Here is a 15,476-nt window from a genome sequence, read left to right on the forward strand (position 1 = left end):
CCATTATCGCAGGGTAACATCACTTCACCAAGTCTTCCTGGTCATTGTTCTTGGACTGCATCTGCATGACGTCTCAGTTATTAACAATAAATGTCAGAAGTGATGGTTACACCTCGGTGAAGCAATTCGTGATAGACCACATTGTCGCTGTCCCACCAAATGCATAACATTATCTTTTGCGATGCGCACAGGTCTTTGTGCAGGGAGATGCTGCTTTGTTAGTGCTAAGTTATTCCTCCCTTTTCCTTACATTAGCATAACGACAGTTGTTCACGAGCCAATTGATGACAATCAAGCAGAGATGCACACATGGCCACCCACTGTATTGTGCGATTTTGGCTTAGACTAAATGCATGCAATTGTCGCACGACGGTGGAACGATCGCATTTCATCAGATTTGCCAGTTCTAGAGTACACAGAGGTGGATCTTTATGGATTAATGCGTTCAAGCGATCTTCATCAAACCCCGTAAGTTTTCCTGAACGTGGGGAGTCTCTAAAGGCAAAACGATCGTCCTTAAAACGAGAAGACCATTTTCTTGCCGTGCTCTGTTCATGCAATTACTCCACACACGGTGCAAATGTTTCTGGGTGCTTCAACTGTTGTCATCCAACTACTGACCTCAAACAGAAGACTAGGTCAGAATGGTCCAATTTCTCTAATTGCCACTCAATTTTCCAGCGCCCACAGCTTCACTCACTACGTCCACAATATGTAAGGCCAAATAGTAACAGTGAACTAAAAAAAATGTAAATAGATAAATATAACCATAGCAACCGGAATAAGAACATGCAAAACAGAAGCTCTACGAACTTATGCGACAACCTAATACACACATCAAAAAAAGTTTTGTATAACCTCGGTTCCGAAGCTTCCGGAAACTGTACAGAAAATTGGAACAGAAATCAATATAAACATCATTTCCGCCATTTTTATTGCTCATGAAAACCACACATTGCATGTTGTACGACTATACATCGAGACCTTCAGAGGTGGTGGTCCAGATTGCTGTACACACCGGCACCTCTAATACCCAGTAGAACGTCCTCTTGTAATGATGCATGCCTGTATTCGTCGTGGCATACTATCCACAAGTTCATCAAGGCACTGTTGGTCCAGATTGTCCCATTCCACAACGGCGATTCGGCGTAGATCCCTGAGAGTGGTTGGTGGGTCACGTCGCCCATAAACAGCCCTTTTCAATCTATCCCAAGAATGTTTGATAGGGTTCATGTGTGGAGAACATGGGGGCCACTCGAGTCGAGAGATGTCATTACCCTGAAGGAAGTGATTCACAAGATGTGCACGATGATGCGTGAATCGTCTTCCATGAAGACGAATGCCTCGCCAATTTTCCTGCGATATGGTTGCACTATCGGTCGGAGGATGGAATTCACTTATCGTATTAGGTTAACTGAAATACCAGCATTCACTTTTAATAACGTTTGTTTTATCTAAAAAGCTATCACAGCTTTCGTATGAAAAATTCGGAGGCATTACTCTTCAACACGCCCTCTTGGAAGTACTATATTGCGTGTACATAGGAAAAGAACGCCACTCCTGTACACTTACATTATTCCTTCCAGACCTGAATTTTTTTGTAGAGAGAGGAAATTTTTTAATGCTCTCATGTTTTTAAATCAAGATTTATTCAAATATGTGTATCTATTTTCGAAAAAAGTTTGTGCACATGGATCGTTTTCATGGACTAAAATAATTAATTTTGATGTATTCATTGTTGTAATAAAGAAACTGACCGTTCAATAAAAACCATGGAAAATAACAATAATACCATTCAATTATTCAACGGAATGTAACTAAACAAACACTTTCGTATATTCCGCTGGCTGTACTGCACTGCTTAATTTGCTTGTCAATATTTTTATAGTGATGCACAATAGGTGTCAGCACCTGGGTAGGATGAAAAGATGGGCGTTCGCAAATGCGTTCGTGAGGTTTCCATGAGGAAAAATAGTTGTGTTGCTCCTAAAACACAGAAAAATTCATGTACGCAATTGTAGAGAGTGGGTCTGAACGGGCGATATGTGAGAAACTGCTGGAAACAAGAACTACCATAAAATATACAGGAGCTTCCATCCGAAGCGTACTGAAGTGGAATGACCACATAAAACAAATAGCAGGAAAAACAGATGCCAGGCTGATAGTCATGGGAGGAATTTTAAAGAAATGTAATTAATCCACGAAAGAGGAGAGTAACAGGGTTGGATTAATTTCAAGAACCTACCTAAAAAGAGCACTAGGTTTCTCAAAGACAACAAGATCTAGACTAGTGTACCTGCTAGCAAGAGAGACATTCCTAATTGAAGACATCAGACTTCGATATATGATGTCACACACCAGGGCTTCCAGAAAGCAACTGAAGATCATGGAGGACAAACGAGAAAAAATATGGCCGGAGTTTTATGGCACCGAAGCAATGACCAACCGCTCATGGACAGCACCAAACTTCGAACAGCGACATGTCGTAACTAGACTTTCTATTCACGGCTTTCATCATCCAATTTGCAAAAACAAAGCTTATACGACCCAACCGCAACATGTGTATGTGAACTGTGTAACGAAGCCTGTGAACGATATCACATAGAACTGTGCAGTAAAAGAGTGAAATCGATAAATGAATATGCAGAAATGTAAAATGTAAATGTAAAATGTTAAGCAAAGTAACTGTATATTGCTACTTGGCTGCAATTTTATTAAATAAATTAATTTCAAGAAATATACGAGATCCAACGAAGAGCGGTGCATTGCGTCACGGGTTCGTTGAGTCGGGACAAGAGTAGTGCGGAGATGCTCAACAGACTCAAGTGGCAAACGCTACAAGGGAGTTGTGCATCACGGAAACCTTTACTACTGAAATTGAGAGAGCGTGCGTCCCGGGAAGATTCGGACAAGTACTACTTTCTCTCGTACTCCTCTCTGGAAATGACCACAGCGTTAAAATCATTCTTCCTTGCACCATTCACTAATGGAGCAGGGAATGAGGGAACAGATTGGTACCAGACAGATAGATATAGATGGATATAGATGGACACATAGATGTAGAATGAGTTGGAATCGCTTCATTTACAGCATAACGCAAGTCCGTGGTGTTTTGTTTTGTGGATAATAACGGAAATGAAAGAAATCGGTGTGGCACATAACCTACACCTCAGAAAAATGGCAATGTAGCTGTGGGAGCTTAACGTTCCCATCTGATGAGAGGATCGGTATCAATGGCGTCACTTGTTCTGATTCAACGAGACACCGTTGACTGGTTTGAAAATTGGCCCCAGAGAGCAGCGCACAATCTGAAGATCTGGAGCTGTGCCCGCATCTCGTGGTCGTGCGGTAGCGTTCTCGCTTCCCACACCCGGGTTCCCGGGCTCGATTCCCGGCGGGGTCAGGGATTTTCTCTGCCTCGTGATGGTTGGGTGTTGTGTGATGTCCTTAGGTTAGTTAGGTTTAAGTAGTTCTAAGTTCTAGGGGACTGATGACCATAGATGTTAAGTCCCATAGTGCTCAGGGCCATTTGAAATCTGGAGCTGTCTGAAACTATATCTTCTTCAGCTATGATGAAAATTACTTTCACCATTCAATTTCAAATCTGAGACCTTCCAGTCCTGTGTTAGTGCACTAACACGTATTAAAGACCACGGTTGCACAAACTGATACAACAATGAGGTAAAAAAAGTCATGCAATACCTCCCAATATCGTGTCGGACCTCATTTTGCACGGCATGGACTCAGTAAGTCGTTGGAAGTTCGCTGCAGAAATATTGAGCCATGCTGCATCTATAGCGATCCATAACTGCGAAGGTGTTGCCGCTGCAGAATCTCGTTCACGAATTGACCTCTCCATTATGTCCAATGGGACTCATGTCGGCGAACTGTCCAGAATGTTCATCACACCAGTCGCGAAGAACTGTGGGCCAATGACGTGGCGCATTGTCACCCATAAGAATTTCATCGTTATTTGGGAACACGAAGTCTATGAATGGCTGCAAAAGGTCTCTAAGCAGCCGAAAATAACCAGGACCCCGTCCATTCTATGTAAACGCAGCCCGTACCATTATGAAGCCATACCAGCTTGCACAGTGCCGTGTAGACAACTTGGGTCCATGGCTTCATGGGGTCTGCGCCACACTCGAACCCTGCCATCAGCTCTTACCAACTGAACTCCTGACTCGTCTGACTACGCCGCGGTTTTCTAGTCGTATAGTGTCCAACCGATGACGTCATAAGCTCAGGAGAGGCGATGCACGTGAGGTTGCGCTATTAGCAAAGGCATTTGAGTCCGTCGCCTGCTGCCTATTAACGCCAAATTTCGCCACACTGTCCTAAGCTGATACGTTCGTCATACGTCCTACATTGATTACTGCGGTTGTGTCATGTGGTGTTACACGTCTGTTAGCACTGACAACTCTACGCGAACTGCTGCTCTCGGTTGTTAAGTGAAGGCCGTCAGCTTCTGCGCTGTCCGTGGTAAGAGGTAATGTCTAAAATTTTGTATTCTCGGCACACTCTTGAGACTGTAGATTTCGGAATGTTGAATTCCCTAACTAAATCCGAAATGGAATGTCCCATTCGTCTATCTCCAACTACCATTTCGTGTTCGAAATCTGTTAGTTCCTGTCGTGCGGCCATTATCACATCGAAAACCTTTTCTCTTCAACAGCTTAGCACAAATGACAGCTCCACCAATGCACTGCCCTTTATGACTTGCGTACGAGATACACTCCTGGAAATGGAAAAAAAGAACGCATTGACACCGGTGTGTTAGACCCACCATACTTGCTCCGGACACTGCGAGAGGGCTGTACAAGCAATGATCACACGCACGGTACAGCGGACACACCAGGAACCGCGGTGTTGGCCGTCGAATGGCGCTAGCTGCGCAGCATTTGTGCACCGCCGCCTTCAGTGTCAGCCAGTTTGCCGTGGCATACGGAGCCCCATCGCAGTCTTTAACACTGGTAGCATGCCGCGACAGCGTGGACGTGAACCGTATGTGCAGTTGACGGACTTTGAGCGAGGGCGTATAGTGGGCATGCGGGAGGCCGGGTGGACGTACCGCCGAATTGCTCAACACGTGGGGCGTGAGGTCTCCACAGTACATCGATGTTGTCGCCAGTGGTCGGCGGAAGGTGCACGTGCCCGTCGACCTGGGACCGGACCGCAGCGACGCACGGATGCACGCCAAGACCGTAGGATCCTACGCAGTGCCGTAGGGGACCGCACCGCCACTTCCCAGCAAATTAGGGACACTGTTGCTCCTGGGGTATCGGCGAGGACCATTCGCAACCGTCTCCATGAAGCTGGGCTACGGTCCCGCACACCGTTAGGCCGTCTTCCGCTCACGCCCCAACATCGTGCAGCCCGCCTCCAGTGGTGTCGCGACAGGCGTGAATGGAGGGACGAATGGAGACGTGTCGTCTTCAGCGATGAGAGTCGCTTCTGCCTTGGTGCCAATGATGGTCGTATGCGTGTTTGGCGCCGTGCAGGTGAGCGCCACAATCAGGACTGCATACGACCGAGGCACACAGGGCCAACACCCAGCATCATGGTGTGGGGAGCGATCTCCTACACTGGCCGTACACCTCTGGTGATCGTCGAGGGGACACTGAATAGTGCACGGTACATCCAAACCGTCATCGAACCCATCGTTCTACCATTTCTAGACCGGCAAGGGAACTTGCTGTTCCAACAGGACAATGCACGTCCGCATGTATCCCGTGCCACCCAACGTCCTCTAGAAGGTGTAAGTCAACTACCCTGGGCAGCAAGATCTCCGGATCTGTCCCCCATTGAGCATGTTTGGGACAGGATGAAGCGTCGTCTCACGCGGTCTGCACGTCCAGCACGAACGCTGGTCCAACTGAGGCGCCAGGTGGAAATGGCGGCAAGCCGTTCCACAGGACTACATCCAGCATCTCTACGATCGTCTCCATGGGAGAATAGCAGCCTGCATTGCTGCGAAAGGTGGATGTACACTGTACTAGTGCCGACATTGTGCATGCTGTGTTGCCTGTGTCTATGTGCCTGTGGTTCTGTCAGTGTGATCATGTGATGTATCTGACCACAGGAATGTGTCAATAAAGTTTCCCCTTCCTGGGACAATGAATTCACGGTGTTCTTATTTCAATTTCCAGGAGTGTATTACGGCCGTCTGTATATGTGCATATCACTGTCCCATGACTTCTGTCACTTCAGTGTAATTCAGACGAACATTCAAATTGAGGCTCCACAATCGTTTATCTTTCAATGAAAAAGACAAGAACTGAGTAAAGTAATGAAATTTGTAGTGAAGGAACGATAGGCGTTTTGAGTAACGTATTATCGATGGCCAGATCAAGGAGAGGAGTGGGGGGAGGAGACTTCTTGGGTATTCACCTTAAGTAATTTATCAAAACCACAAAAAACTTAAATAATTATGGTTCAACGGAGTTTGAATTCCAGTCCCGCACCATAACTACTACGCTACCACGCTTCATGAAATCTACAGCCCGTCAGATCTGCTATCTTCGTTGCTATTAGTCCATATGAACCTCCTTCAGGTCAGAACAAGGATGTGCCTAAATTTCACCCTCCACCAGCTTTTCAAAATGCCTCCCATAATTAAAGAAGGACATTCCTTCTGTCTCATTTTGCGTATCTGTCAGAACTTCCTAAAGTGCGTCTCCTTTTATACGCGGTTCAAATACGCATCCGTCTAATCCCAAAATTTATGGAAAATGCCGAGTTGGTTGAAGCTGCCCATTTCTCGCATCGCCCTTCCCCAACGCAATTTTGTGCTTCGACTCTAAGGATCTCGACATCAACCGGACACTAAACCCTGATATTTCTTTATTTCCTGACTTGGAAGTTCTCTCTATCCCATGTTTTATGTATCTGCAAGGATTATTTCGCATCTATTGCAATATGAATCACTGACCACTTGCAGGTCTTGAAACGCAGGCCAACAATTTCATTCTAGGTATTGTCATCTCAATCATTTTCTGAAAAGAAAAACAACCTTCCTTTGGCTTACCTTCTGACGAACAGGAAACAAAGCTACTCTCTGTGCATACGTTTACTGTCATTGTTCAATGGAAAAATTAGCGTTACTCGGTGCGTATACAATACGCGGTACGAATATGTTCCAAAAAGTTGCGTGCGAAAATGCGATTTCTTTCAGTGGTCGTATCTTGAGTTCCGTTGATCACAGAGATAAGTGGTCAAGTGTTTTGGATAGCCCTTCATCTAGGGACTAGTTGTCTAGCGACTAGTTGCGTACATCTCGGAAGACCAGGCATACTGTAGCTATCCTTAAGTACACGGTCAAAATGAAAAAAAAAAACATTGTGTACTTCCTCCAGCCACGAAGAATTGAGAAAATTGGTTGAATCTTTTGAATAAGGTGTGGTGTAGGGTGGACCTTAGGCGGGTTATGAAAGCACCATTTGTTCATAAGCGGTTCTCGAGAAAACCCCAGGAACAGTGATTTTTGGGTACGAGAAGTACCAATTATAGGAGTGTCCACATCAATAATATCTATTCATGACAGATCATCGAAATTTATAGGATATTCTCTTAAGGTGATGTTCTCGGGGAACCTTGAAACTTTTGTTCGATATCATTACCTGTTACTGAGATACAGATGTTCAAAGTTACCATACTTATGTACGTATTATCCGATCCGAGGCGTAAATGCAGTTTTAACTGACTTAGTGGTCACATAGCAAGATTTCTAGGATAATCGAAAGAATTCTGAGGCCATAAATCTATGCTTATAGTCAGCATTTCTCACTAATATAACTTTATGTCTCTGTATAATGGGCTCTTTACGCATTTACAGATATGCCCGAAGTGGAACAGTAGTGACCGAAATGGTCTAAAAAAAGGGTCTTAGCATGCCTGAAAAGTAGATAACATAACTGCCGAAAATTATGTAAAACTGGAAACACTGCAATTGAGTAAAATATTTCTAATAGCCCATTTACTGTTTTAAGATGCAAATCATAAACCAGGCGTTTTCGAATTGCGATCGGTGAGCTAAGTATCCAGAAAAAAATGTACAGCAAACGATTTTGCATTTGCCTTATACTATGCTAATTAAAACAATCATACAGAGCGTGAAATCAAATTACAAAAAGTAAGCATTATTCAATAAATTTTTAAATACATTTTTTATACATATACCAGTAGATACGATGGCAAAAGGATTCAGAAAAGAAAAACATTACGAACTACACTCCTGGAAATTGAAATAAGAGCACCGTGAATTCATTGTCCCAGGAAGGGGAAACTTTATTGACACATTCCTGGGGTCAGATACATCACATGATCACACTGACAGAACCACAGGCACATAGACACAGGCAACAGAGCATGCACAATGTCGGCACTAGTACAGTGTACATCCACCTTTCGTAGCAATGCAGGCTGCTATTCTCCCATGGAGACGATCGTAGAGATGCTGGATGTAGTCCTGTGGAACGGCTTGCCATGCCATTCCACCTGGCGCCTCAGTTGGACCAGCGTTCGTGCTGGACATGCAGACCGCGTGAGACGACGCTGCATCCGGTCCCAAACATGCTCAATGGGGGACAGATCCGGAGATCTTGCTGCCCAGGGTAGTTGACTTACACCTTCTAGAACACGTTGAGTGGCACGGGATACATGCGGACGTGCATTGTGCTGTTGGAACAGCAAGTTCCCTTGCCGGTCTAGGAATGGTAGAACGATGGGTTCGATGACGGTTTGGATGTACCGTGCACTATTCAGTGTCCCCTCGACGATCACCAGAGGTGTACGGCCAGTGTAGGAGATCGCTCCCCACACCATGATGCCGGGTGTTGGCCTTGTGTGCCTCGGTCGTATGCAGTCCTGATTGTGGCGCTCACCTGCACGGCGCCAAACACGCATACGACCATCATTGGCACCAAGGCAGAAGCGACTCTCATCGCTGAAGACGACACGTCTCCATTCGTCCCTCCATTCACGCCTGTCGCGACACCACTGGAGGCGGGCTGCACGATGTTGGGGCGTGAGCGGAAGACAGCCTAACGGTGTGCGGGACCGAAGCCCAGCTTCATGGAGACGGTTGCGAATGGTCCTGGCCGATACCCCAGGAGCAACAGTGTCCCTAATTTGCTGGGAAGTGGCGGTGCGGTCCCCTACGGCACTGCGTAGGATCCTACGGTCTTGGCGTGCATCCGTGCGTCGCTGCGGTCCGGTCCCAGGTCGACGGGCACGTGCACCTTCCGCCGACCACTGGCAACAACATCGATGTACTGTGGAGACCTCACGCCCCACGTATTGAGCAATTCGGCGGTACGTCCACCCGGCCTCCCGCATGCCCACGATACGCCCTCGCTCAAAGTCCGTCAACTGCACATACGGTTCACGTCCACGCTGTCGCGGCATGCTACCAGTTTAAAGACTGCGATGGAGCTCCGTATGCGACGGCAAACTGGCTGACACTGACGGCGGCGGTGCACAAATGCTGCGCAGCTAGCGCCATTCGACGGCCAACACCGCGGTTCCTGGTGTGTCCGCTGTGCCCTGCGTGTGATATTGCTTGTACAGCCCTCTCGCAGTGTCCGGAGCAAGATCGGTGGGTCTGACACACCGGTGTCAATGTGTTCTTTTTTCCATTTCCAGGAGTGTATTTACGGACTGTATGGATCTAGTTATTTTTAAGAGGATCATTTGAACGTTTTGAAGTGGATAATATTGAATATAATTAAAGCTTTCAAATGAATATCTGTGACGTCTTTCAGCCATAATCTTCTGTTTGTCTTCTTTTGTATTTTTCATTGACACTCTCAATAAGAGATAGGCGATCTAAGAATTTTTAGCATAATGCAGCCCCGTCAGCAACTGCGATAGACTAATATATTTAAATATCCGCCTGAGTTGGGCAAATTTTCTGGTCTTTACCCAGGTTTCGGCTAGAATAATCTAGCCTTCTTCAGAAGCAAAAAGTTACTATAACGTGCCAGAGTAAGGCAAAGTCAACTTTAAAAATGAAAACCTATAGTAATGTGGTACCATGAGGAATTAAAACTACTTAACTAAAGTCCAGCCCCGGCATCACTTCACCACGCGGTCGGTTGGTAGTTGCCAGTAGTGCTAATATGAAATTAAATACTTTAGTGATTATTCATATTATTTTTGCTGTCTGAAAAGTGGCATAGTTTGACGTATCAGCCACGCATCCGATAATAACTTCTAATATGCTCGCAGGATATTCAGATCGCCACTCCACTGTTAACTGTGGTTCATGATTAGGAAAACCGTGGGTGGGTTACAGTGTTAACAGCTACAATACGTGGGGGGTGGCAGGGGGTGGGGGGTGGGGGAAGGGGCTGCATAAGCCGTTATACAATAAGTATCTGTTCTAAAACGGTTGTTTTCTATTTTTTCGATATTCCGATAATCAGGGCTGATAATTTAAACAACGACCAATGGAAACGGCTATTGAAACAATACTGAAAGACAGAGAATGCTGGCAGATTAGAGAGAAATGGAGAGAAGAATTCAATACACCTCCACCAAGTAAGTTATTAGTTTACAGGTTGCGTGACAGATTTGATTGAACTGGGTCTATCTGTAAGGCGCCAAAGAATGGTCGACCAGTGAGTGTAACTACACATAAAAATACAATTGTAGTTGCGTAGGTATGTATTTATCCAAGGCCCAAAGCAACCGAAAAGGAAAGCCTTGGTTGAGTTGGGCATTCACCGTAGATTCTTGGGTCGTATAATGCAACGGCTGTGATGGCGTTATTCGAAAAATTTGTTGGTCTGATGGTGCAAATTTTAAGCTGTCAGGCACTGTTAGAAGGCATAACTGTGTGTAGTACGCTGTAATTGAAAACCAATTGAATCAACCTGGGCTTACAGTTTGGGCGTGCCTTTCATGTCAGAGGGTCATTGTGCCTGTTTTTCTCCATACAATTGTCACCCACTATACCTGTCTTAACAACCTGCGGAATACTGGTGTTCCGCAATTACGTCAACAGCAGGGTTATGAAGAATTCTACTGCCAGAAAATTGGAGCTCCACATCGGTACGCTTTAACTGTGTGTGGGTTAATTAACGACGAATTGCTTAATAGATGGATAGGCTAACGAGACCGGAAATTACTCAAAGGAACCTTTTCTTTTGGGGTGTTATCAAAAGTAAGGTCTTTGGAAGGAAAACAGTGCACTGTTGATAACATGTGCAATTCGCAAGAGAAACATTTCAAGACATTCACACAACAAAGAACCCTGTTCCAAAGTGTGCATGAGTGTACAGATCAGGCTACAGGAATATGTGAATGCTGCATGCCGGTAATATGAGCATATACGACAATGAGCACCTAAGATATTGCAATTACTGTAAGTTCATAAACCTATTTTCTGTAACGTTTTCAACTTTCGTAATTCTGTCTTCCTTAGTTGCAAACAATATTACTATGTTACTAATTTTTTATTTTGGGACATCTAATTACAACCGAATGTAACACATTTTTTGTGCCAGTGGCTTTATTCTTTGCAAGGCATCTTCGGTTGTCTGGAATATGGATACATTTTTATTTACACTATTTTGTTTACATTTGCAACGTTGTATATGTAGGTTATTAATAGTTCTGGCACTTTTTGTTTTTCTGTGATGTAGTAATAATCTGAAATTCTGTTTACAGATTTCATGGATATTGGTCTAGATGTTGTGGTTTTTGTATCTTTGTCATCGCTATTCTGCTTCTAATAACCACCATTTGAAAGTTTGTTTTCAGATGTCACAGCTCTAGGAACTGAACATTCGTTCTGATGTTTTGTTTTAGTTGATATTGCCAACTGTAGAATCATATTTCCAACTATCGAATGTAATTGTCAACCACTGAATGTGTTTTTGTGATGGGTGCGACCTATTTGTGTGCGCGTACGTGTGTGTGTTTGTATTTGTTTGTCAAATGCTATCTGTTTTCGTATAATGGGCGATAATTTTTATTGGTGTCTGCGTGTATTAGACAGGGAAAAAAGAAAAAAAGCTCCACGCCTAATCATTAACACCTAATCATACCAAACTCCCCCCCCCCACACACACACACACACTAAGGGATCGTAGATATCACGCAGACACGTCCAATAGTTGGCAATAACATTCGATATTTGGCAACACCAACAAAAACTAAACATCAAAAAGTGTGTTCAGTTCCTAATGCTGTGAAGTGTAAAAAACGAAATTTCCAATGACAATTATCAGATGAAGAGCATCTGTGACAAAGGAACAATAACACAACATACAGATCAACATCCGCGAAATACGTGACTAGAACTCTGAATTATTATTACAACACAGAAATAAAAAAAGTGCCTGTACGGTTTCTTTATAACATATATATTCAACGACTCAAACGTAAACCAAACAGAAGAAACAGAAATGTGTATATATTCCGAGCCAATGAACACGCCTCGCAAAGAATAAAGGCGAAACGCGTATGGCACAAAAATTGTGTTTCATTCATTTGTAATTAGACGGACCCAAAATAAAAACTAACTGTCAACATAACGTGTACTATTTTCTGTAATTTTCTATAACAAATTTTGCATTCTGATTTCATTACCAACCTATTTTCTACAATAGATAATAATAATAATAATAATAATAATAATATAATACCTCCTATATACTTGGCCAACCCCCTGTATAATTACAATGATATGATATGCTGTCAAAATTATCGAGTCTGATGTAAAATCTCGAAGTTCTACCGACATTCCTTCAGACTACAACAGATATTGTAGTACAGAGTATCAGAGAGAAGTGGTCCATGGCCTTGTATTTACGATATAAGCTTACCGGACAGATTATTGCCACACCCCTTCCGCCAAAACGAGCACACTGGTCTCTTAGATGCGCTTTAGACGGTGAGCAAATGGCACTAGGCGGTTATATGACGTCCACTGCTGACACTGACATTTAATAGTGGACGTGTTGTCAAATGAAAGCACGTGTTATGACGTCAAGATCGCCTAACTGCAACTAATATTCGTATTGCCGGATTCAGCATGATTTTGTGTCCCGGATCGAATACACGCGGCGGATTAACGACGAAGGTCGATGTGCCTGCCATCCTGGATGTGGTTTTTAGGCGGTTTCCCACATCCCACTAGGTGAACACCGCACTGGTACCCAAGTCCCACCTCAAATACACGATTCACAAACGTTTAGAAAACTTTCGATCACTTTCACGTGAATGATACTGCACTACGACAATCTGGATACACGCATTACGTCCATGAGTGGTTATGGGTAGCGCCAGGAAGGACACTGGCCTCCTCTTTAAATTACACCTGCCAAATCCGTTAACAACCATGCCGACCCTGCGGCGATGTGGAACAAAGGCGCAAGAAAAAGAAGAAGAAGATTGTTCTACAAAATTTCGGTAGAACTAGTGGAAGTCTGTATTTTGCTGTTTCATCAGAGAATATTCTGGCCGTCTTCGAGTAAATACTGACGAGCGGCACACTAAGCTCCCCTGTTTAAAGATCCCACCGGCACATGCATAGTGTCCTTGTTTGCAGAGCGCATGCGTTGCTTGAGCGCAGGCGCTTCTGCTGTTAAGTCCGTGAGCTGCTCTGCCCGCCCTACATCTCGCAGCTCGCCTTGCCCGACAAATCACTCCATCTTAATTTCACAGCAAATATCTGGCGCCATTTGGGACAACGAGTGAAACGCAGCAGTCATCCTATCCAAAATTTGATAGCTAGCTGTATGGGATCGAAGAGCCAGTGAGCAACTTGGGCTCGACACAACATGCCTGAAGACACTTTCGGACTCTCTTGTACATTGAGGGCCTCTAAGAGGGGGAGGCCCTATCTGATGACGTTTTAGAAGAGGAAGCAAGTGTCGATAGGGAACGGATAGGAGATCCAGTATTAGAATCAGAGTTTAAAACAGATTTAGGAGATTTAAAATCAAATACGGCAGGAGGGATGGATAACATTGCAGAAGAAATTTCTAAAATCACGTCGTGTTTAGAATGTATGAGACTGGCGATATAACATCATACACACAATTCCCAAGATTGCAAGAGCCGTCAAATACGAGAATTACCGCACAATCTGCTTAACATTCCATGCATCCAAGTTTCACAAAGGAATAATATACAGAAGAACGGAAAACAAAGTGCTTGGATTAAAAAGGATGTGAGATAGGGATGTAGCCTTTCGCTCCTATTGTTCAATCCATACGTAGAAGAAGAAATGACGGAAATGAAAGAAAGGTTCAAGAGTGGGTTTGAAATTTAAGTTCAAAGGATAGCAATTTTAAGATTTGCTGTTGACGTTACTATCCTCAGTGATAGTGAAGATGAGTTACAGGATCTGCTGAATGGAATGGTCAGTCTAATGAGTATGGAATATGGATTGAAAGTAAATCGAATAAAGACGAAAGTAATGAAAAGTAGCAGAAATGAGAAAAGCGACTGGTGATCACAAAGAAAATGAAGTTAAGAAATACATAGCAAAATAACCCATGACGGACAGAGCAAGGCGGGCACAAGAAGAGATTAGCACTGACGAAAAGTGCATTCCTGGGCAAGAGAAGCCTACTAATGTCAAACATAGGTCTTAATTTGAGGAATAAATTTCTGTTAATGTGCGTTTGGAGCACAGCATTGTATGGTAGTGAAACATGGACTGTGGGAAAACCGGAAATGAAGAGAGTCGAATCATTTGAGATGTGGTGCTACAGAAGTGTTGAAAATTAGGTGGACTGATAAAGTAAGGAATGAGGAGGTTCTTCTCAGGATCGGCGGGAAAACGAATATGTGGAAAAACACTGACAAGAAGAAGGGACAGGATGGTAGGACATCTTTTATGGGATGACAGAGTAACTTCTTTGATACTAGAGGGAGTCGCGGAGGATAAAAATCGTAGAGGAAGACAGAGATTGGAATACACGAAGCAAAAAATTGAGGATGTAGGTTGTAATTGCTGCTCCAAGATGAAGGGGTTGGCACGGGACAGCAGTTCGTGGCGGGTAGCATCAACCCAGTCACAAGACTGACGACTCAGAAAGAAAACTGTGAAAAAATGTGTTAACTAAACCATCTGCTCGAGAGCAACACATGTGTCGTGTTCATAAGATGAAATTGTCGTTAGCTTTAGTAGTAGTGTTGTTTTGTTGGTAATCTGACTCTGTGTTTCTTCTTTCTCCTTGGTTCCTACGAAATGTGGAGAAGTAGTTCCTGTTTATGTGTGTACCATGTAATACCTTGTCTGTGAATACAAATATTAAGAACAATGTAGTCATTATTTATGTTCGTTATCACCCACCTCTTTCGGCTAACAGAAAACGGCAGTGCAAGATGCTTTCAATGAAAGACAGCGAAACGTTTCTGAGAATGTACGTTTGGAACGCAGCATTTTATGGCAGTGAAACATGGACTGTGGGAAAATCATAACAGAAGAGAAGAAAAGAGAAGCATTTGCAATGTGATGT

At 44.0% G+C, this 15,476-nt stretch overlaps 1 protein-coding gene across 1 annotated transcript in view; it reads right to left on the minus strand.

Moving 5' to 3' along the window:
• Positions 1–15,476, minus strand: part of LOC126267523 (trypsin-7-like) — a 265,359-nt gene that overhangs the window by 121,442 nt on the left and 128,441 nt on the right. The gene's annotated exons all lie outside the window — the stretch shown is intronic.

The sequence above is a fragment of the Schistocerca gregaria genome, chromosome 4 (genome assembly GCF_023897955.1).
Source record: "Schistocerca gregaria isolate iqSchGreg1 chromosome 4, iqSchGreg1.2, whole genome shotgun sequence".
Taxonomy (NCBI): domain Eukaryota; kingdom Metazoa; phylum Arthropoda; class Insecta; order Orthoptera; family Acrididae; genus Schistocerca; species Schistocerca gregaria.